The sequence below is a fragment of the Mesocricetus auratus genome, unplaced genomic scaffold, assembly GCF_017639785.1.
Source record: "Mesocricetus auratus isolate SY011 unplaced genomic scaffold, BCM_Maur_2.0 Super-Scaffold_100015, whole genome shotgun sequence".
Classification (NCBI taxonomy): Eukaryota; Metazoa; Chordata; class Mammalia; order Rodentia; family Cricetidae; genus Mesocricetus; species Mesocricetus auratus.
Genome location: NW_024429198.1, coordinates 431,070 through 438,738, shown reverse-complemented (window position 1 = coordinate 438,738; position 7,669 = coordinate 431,070). Strand labels below are relative to the sequence as shown.

At 38.0% G+C, this 7,669-nt stretch overlaps 1 pseudogene; it reads left to right on the top strand.

Annotated features, from left to right (window-relative positions):
- The first annotated feature begins 7,322 nt into the window (after window positions 1-7,322).
- On the top strand, window positions 7,323-7,457 carry LOC121144398 (annotated as a pseudogene).
- The last annotated feature ends 212 nt before the right edge of the window (window positions 7,458-7,669 follow it).

Below are 7,669 nucleotides of genomic sequence, written 5' to 3'. Positions count from 1 at the left end.
AGGAATTAGTCAGTAGGGGTGAAGCTTCTAGTTTGGCAGCAGTTTTACTTCTTTGTGTTTGGTGACATCAGTAAGTGATTCTGAAAGTCACGCCCTTTTCCAACTAAAGTTTATTTCTATGCATGTTATTAAAACCACGACTTTCTTAAACAAGATTGCTGTTTTGTTCTTATCTTTTAAAAACTGCTTTGAAATAGATTATGCATGCACATGACTCAAGATCTAAAACACACTCCAGAATATTCTTTGAAAGACACCTTCTAGTACTTATCCCTGGCTTCCTTCCTCCTAAGCTTCTAGAAGGTATTTTCACATGTTTATCTTCAAATGACAGAAATAATTAAGCACTTGCATAATAAAAAATAACAGATAGTATTTTCCATCCATTTTCATTTAGCTATACATTTAGCTATATATTTAGCATTACATCACCAATGGGGATTTGACCTTTTTCTGAGCTATTGAAATTTTTTTGTTTAATACAGGATGTTTTCATAATTTATCTGATATAACCTCAATGAATAAATAACCTTTACTATAATGAGAAAACAATATGTTTAAATTGTCAGCATAAAATACTGCCAAGTGGAGGTTTCTAGGAGCATAAGGCAAATGAGAAATATTTACATCAAGCCGGGCGGTGGTGGAGCACGCCTTTAATCCCAGCACTCGGGAGGCAGAGGCAGGTGGATCTCTATGAGTTCGAGGCTGGGCTGGACCGATAGCCTCCAAAACAATACAGAGAAACCCTGTCTTGTAAAAACCAAAAAAAAAAAAAAGAAATATTTACATCAATATCTACTAAACTAGTAGATGTAGTAAGAAGAGGCATACTGAAAGAATGTAATTTTGGTCCATGCCTCAATATCTTTTCCTTCCATTGGTGATGAGGAATTTGACCATTTTTATACAACAGTACCCTTTCCACATTGCAGTGCCAAACCATTACTAATCTGAGGCATATGTTTCAGTCTTGTACCCAAATCTTCCTCTGACCTCAAGCACCACTTTTCTCAATCTCAGCTCCATTAAAAGTTTCTTAACCCATCAGTTACCTAGATGCAGATATTTGGTAATAAAAATATAGCTTAGGGTGAGTCTCAAACTAATGGAGACTAAACAAAATTCTTCCTATTATATGTTTTTGGAGGAAAAGTTTATTAATTTAACTTTTGAATGTAATAGCATAGCATGCTCCTGACCAAGTACCTACATCATCATAAGATTTACCATTCATCTTCTACAACATACTTGTCTTTCCAAGACTTCCACCATACTAGTTATTTCTTGCTTGTCTTGCCAGCTTAACATAACATCACTGATGTAGTAGGTTTTTGTGATGCTCGGTAGGTTATTCAAATGATCCTGATCATCTAGGCTAAATTATGACTGGGAGAAGAGCCCTTAATAGAGCCCCGAGGAAAAGCTGTATTTCAGCACTGCTGCCTATTCCATGTGAATGCCATTTCTGATACTTTCTTCTGAGTCAGATACAACCAAAGTCCTTTTAAAATTTGTCCTATGCTAATACCACACAACAAAGCTCTAACACTGGAACTCTCACTTTGTTACAGCACAGGGTCTTCAGCAATTCTATAGATTCTATCCAGTTACTTCAGGTCATACTGACAGAAATAAGATGGGCATCAACACCTTCCACCTCTTCTTGGCATTTTGATAGTGGATAGCTCTAATATCTCCTCTTTTTTGCCCATTTAGGCAAGGTGAAGAATTGTTTCAGAGCACTCTCTTTGGGCTTCTGCACTACGATGGCTCTTACTGCATAGACTAAATACCAGGTGCCTCAGTTGTCTCCCAGGGCATATTTAGCACTTCTACCTTGTTCAGCACTGGCCATTGCTTCTCTAGATGTCTAAAAGCCACCACAAGCAGTGACTTTTTCCCTATCCCCTGGGACTTTTGTAGGGAAATAATCACCATGTATTGATAAAAATTGGCAAAATTTTATTTATGTCACTTTACAGGATGTTCTCTTGATTAGGCACCCTCAAAATTCCATCTATTCCTAGGATTGCTAGCTTCTGCATCTCTTTTTGTATGTGATTGTCAGAATTTCCTTAGCCAGTCCTTTCCCTTTGTTGGTGAAGAAGCCAGGAGAGGATGCAGGAAAGACTTTTCAGAGCATGTATAGCCTGATTAGAGAGAAATATCTTCATTGTTAAATGTTAACTCAAATGATGAAATTTTGGCAATTTCGTAAGTTGTGGAGTTCGTAAGAATCTGCTCAATCAGCATCTTCATGTGTATGTGTGTATCCAGGTGTCCCCAATCTATGTTTTAGGGTCATCAGTTATTCTAGCCAAAGTGAAAGTGTGAAAATTCTGCTTTGGTTGAACACTCAAATATCATTGGAGTTATGCAATCCAAACCACCAAGCATCTGATGACCAAATGTGTTAGAAAGTCAATAGCTTATAGGACTTTGTTAGTTACCAGTAATGTTCTTGGCTCCTTATAACTAATCCATTAATCCCTTATTGCAATACATCTCAACTTCTTTTTTTAAAAGTATTTTATCTCTCTGTGTATATGTGTGTGTATCTTTGTCTGTCTGTCCTCTCTCTCTCTCTCCCTCTCTGTCTCACTCTCTCATGTGTGTGTGTGTGTGTGTGTATGTGTGTGTGTGTGTGTGTGTGTGTGTGTGTGGTGTTTACACATGGAGCTATTGTTACTGGTTGTTGGTGTTTGTGAACTGCCTGATGTAGATGCTTGGAACTGAACTCAGGTCCTCTGGAGATTAACAAGTATTCCAAGCGTTTGAGCCATCTCTCTAGCCTTGAATCTTCATTTATCTTTAGTTTGCTTCAGGTATCAGCAGAATGGTATAGAAAGGGATCAAGTACATTTGTCTTTATAAGCATGTCTCTTAAATTTTTAATAATTAAATTTTTTCAAAGATGTATTCCTCCAGGGTAAAGTTTCTCCACTTTGACATCCATGGAATTTATGGCACTGGACTGTGAAGAAGTTTCAAGTCTGTTTGTACACCATATCCCACTGAGGACAGCATCCTCTTTGCCCACCAGCAGATCAGTCACCCCACATATCCATCTCCTTAGCAGTGTTATAAGATCACTCCTGGTACCACTTGTGTTGATGGAAAGTTCTCAAGACGCAGATGGCAAATTGGTTCCAACATCCAATTATTACGGAGACACTGGCTATGAGAGAAAATGCACAGGACACTGGAAGATGCTGGAGAACTATCCAGCCAGTTGTCTACCTGGTCATTATGAAAAGAGGAAAAAGGAGAAACATGGCTGCCATGCATACTTTGGACAATGTTTCATCATTCTTGAGTCAAAGTCACCTAAATAACAAAAATAGGCTGACACAGCCTGTGACTTCATCACAAAGACAGAGGTGGGTTTAAAGAGCAGCAGTTATGCCCATTTGTGCCCACCACAGATGCACTGTTTTAAACTTTCTAGTACAGTGAGATGTTCTGCAACTAATGTTCTTAGGTGTATTTTTTAACAGGACATATATAAAATTTTGCAACTGTTTATAAGAGGAATTTCAGTGCTATTTGGTCATAACTTGCATGCTTTTCTTGTTCTACTAAATCTTTTAATTGTACTCTTCAGAACAAACTATAATAATTTAAGTTCCTAATACTATCCACTTAAAAATATCTAGCAACTCTGATATATAATGGTGTTATTTCATAGTTTTGGGTCTAAGTTGTATTTCTCTAATTGCTAGTGACACTGAATATATTTTTAAATGAATGCTGTTTTTCACTAGGTAAAATGACAATTGCATGTTTTGAGTTAATGACATGCTGCAAAGAGCAGTAAAGCACATACTAAAATCAACTGCAACAGAAAAGGAGGGAGGTGATAGCTAATTGGATTTTAAGGTTTGAGAGATGGTTCAATCTGTAAGCCAGCCATCCACGTAGATCTCATTAGCAAGCTACTGGGACTATCTAAGAAGCACAGACATTTTTCACCCAAAGAAAATCACCCTCTTCTCCTTCATGAGAAATCTCATCTCATCTACAGTAGCAATACAAACATAGTGGTGCCTGGAGCATCCAAATTCTCCTGTCGGATGAACAGATCTGTTTGCTTTCTTGACTTTCTTTCATCTATTCTTAGTAAAAATGTGTTCTTGCCCCATCGAAGGGCAATTCCTCAGACCTCCATCTCTGTTCTGTCTTCCCTTCCATTTGGTCAAATTGAGGATTTTCATAAATTCTCCCTTCTCCTATTTTATCAATTTTATTTTTGGAACTATTTTCCAGAGCCTAAATATACTTTGTTTTCTTTGGTTTTGAGAACCAAAAATAATCCAATAGGAAGCTTTATTTTAACTTACATAACTTCCTAACCTGATTTTGATGCCACCTTTTTACATTCATAGAACATCTTTGGACACAGCTGAACTCATTTTCTCCCATTTCACAAGAAACACTCAGCCTCATCCAGTCTTCTCTGTGCCCACTATTTTATTACAACATTACAACATTGTTGTAATAAAATAGTGACTTCTCAGTTGTCATTAGTATAGTTGGTTACTACCTTTTCTATGAAATCTTCCCCCTCAGCTTTTTTTCCCATTCTTGTCATGCTCACCATTCCTTCTCTGTCTTATTAAGAGTCTACCCCTATCCTGGTCTCTAAATGCTAAAATTCTTTGAAGAATGAACATAGGCCATTTTTACATTCACTGTCTTAATCTTTTACCCAAATATTCCCTAGTCTGAAATATTGACATGCTAACAATGCTGAAACTATATTTCTAAAATTTCTTTTCTGCTTCTGAAAAGCTCCTTTTTAAAATCTCCAATGACTTGCTGGCTTATATCATAGCTGTTCCTTGGTCAGTCCTTCTTATACATGTAAATGGATCATTTATTCAAGCAAACATCCATATCTAGTAAGTCATGAGATCCTATGAGGAATAATGTTAAGTGTTGGTCCTGCCATGCATTTCACTTAGAAGGACATCAACAGACAATTAACTGGGCTAATGGATCCATCTTTGTCTTTCTACACTCATTCATTTTCCATAGGGCATTCAGTCTTTTAAAAACACCCAACGCTGTGTGCTTTATAGTTCCTCCACATGGAACATTCTCCAGCTCTTCACAGGGTTACTTCCCACTCATGATTTAGCTTATGTCACCAACAAAGGGAAGGTTTATGTACAGACACTTTCTAAGTGGCACCCTCAGGCTATTCTCTAGCAGAGTGGATGACTAATAGGAAATACCATAAACTGTATTTATTCTGTTGCATTTTTCTTTGCTAGTAGGCCATAGTAGAGATCCCACCCAATAAGAACATTTAGTAGAAGAATGCCCAACTCTGTTCTAAGACCACTAGCCACTGGGAGGCGAGAGGTCAAATAAACACCCCAACACTGAGAGAGGTAGACCATAAAACTTGCATCTACAGCCCTGCACACATTTACAGCACTAAATAGACTCCATTTGTTTGAAAAAAAAGAGCACATGAAGCTGTGAGGAAAAAGTTGTGGTGGAGTTAGCAGGGGCTGGATGTGATGGGATGATGGTGGGTTTGATCAGATCATATTAGATGCAAGTATGGAATTCTCAAACAATAAGAAATTGGCATCCTGAGAAACACAGCATGACAGAATAAGGGTGAGAGTGGATCTAAGAGATGGGGACTAAGCGCTATATACATTGAAGACACACAAAAAAGATGAAATTGATGGCAAATCAAGAGGTAGTATGTAGAAACAAAAGAAAAACAAAATTTTTCCTGGATCCAAGATGTTACTCCATTAATAAATCAGTTATTAAATAAAGGACAGAGATGCATAGAAATAAATATAATCTTTAACTAATGCCCCTTGAAACATCAATAGTCAGTGGATGTGGTGGTTACTACTTTAATCCCATTTCTGGGGAGGCAGAGGCAGGCAGATCACTGTGAATTCAAAGCCAGCCGGGTCTACAAAGTGAGTTCCCGGACAGCCAGGGCTGTTACACAGAAAAACCCTGTCATGAACATACCACTATAACAATAACAACCACAAAATTCAGTCTTCTAAAGGATAGTAATAAAATTATATATAATATAAAACTTAAAACTAACACATCAGAATAGAACAAAACAAACAAATTAAATGAAAAGAGCCCAAGGAAACAGATATAGAGAACAACTCATTTACACATTCAGGATCCCATAAAACACTAAAATGGGAGCCATAAAAATGGAGCAAAGGATGTGCAGGGTAAAAAGAGAGAAAAATGTATATATAATAAAATAAATAAGAATTAAAAATAAGGTTAAAAACAGAAAGAAAAAAAACAAAAACACTTAACATGAAATTATGAGACAATGAACCTCTAAAGATGTTTATTTTCTGTTGGCCATCTACTGCTGGTCATGTAAACTAAAAGTCCCTTGGAGGAAACTAAATTTTCATTGGCAAGTGGTTCTCAATTGGAGATTACTTCTAGTTTAAGGATGAGTGTGTGTCCACTTTTCCTTTCAACTCTAGGACCCCCTGTAGTGCAGACCTGGGCATGCTGCCCTAGCCTCTGTGAGGCCATATGTGCATCAATCGTGTTGAAGTAGAGGGCCTTGTTTTCTTGGAGTCCTCCATCCCTTCTGTCCCTTAAGTCTTTCTGCCTAGTCTTCTGCAGGGTTCCCTGAGCCCAGAAAAAAGGAATTTGATGGAGACATTCCATTTACGGCTAAGTGTTCTTAAGTCTCTCACTCTCTGCATAAGGTCTGGCTGTGGGTCTTTATTTGTTCCTATTTGCTGTAGGAGGAAGATTCTCCACTGATGGCTCAGTAAGGCACTGATCTTCTTCCTTGGCTGGTTTGCTGCCCCATGATATTCAATACAAATATCTGACCATGAGACTGAAAGAAATAATTAAAGCAAATAACTAAAGGCTACTTCAGTAGGAGAAAAAAAACTAAGATGAAGGAATTCTGGGAGCCCAACAAGATCCAAGAGTGTATTAAACAGCAAATTGTTAAATGTAGAACAGGTTTTATTGAGGGGAAAAAATCTTACAATTCAAGAAATAGCAGAGGATTCGTGGTACCTGATCTCTGATCTCCATGGGAAAAGAGAACAGATCATTCCAGTATGTATATGGTGAGGTGGGGCCATCCAGATTTCTATGTAACAGTGGTGACTTCTTCCTTCAGAAACTGATTTTATTGGAAAGCTAACACTTCCAGGCAGCTAAATCAGCCTTGCCAGCCTACCAGGGTCCGTAGAGCCACCTGAATGTCTCTCATTGTCTAGTAGAGAAGGAATCTCAAGAAGTTGAAAGTAATCAACTCTTTTCAAAAACCAAGGACTGGAATGCTGTATGTAAGGAGAGATAGCTTGGCATTCCCCTTCACAAGGAGAAGAGGGCCCTCCCCCCGGGGGACCTAACAACTTCTATATGGCTAAGGCATTGCCACCTACTTTGTGACATCTAAGCAGTGTTAATAATAATAATATTATTATTATTAAAAATAGCCAGGCAATGGTGGCACATATGTTTAATCCTAGCATTTGGAGGGGGGCAGAGGCAGGAAGATCTCCATGAGTTCCAAGCCAGCCTGGTCTACAGAGCGAGTGCCACGAGAGGCTCCAAAGCTACATAGAGAAACCCTTTCTCGAAAAACAAAACAAAGCAAAACAACAACAACAAAAATAACATA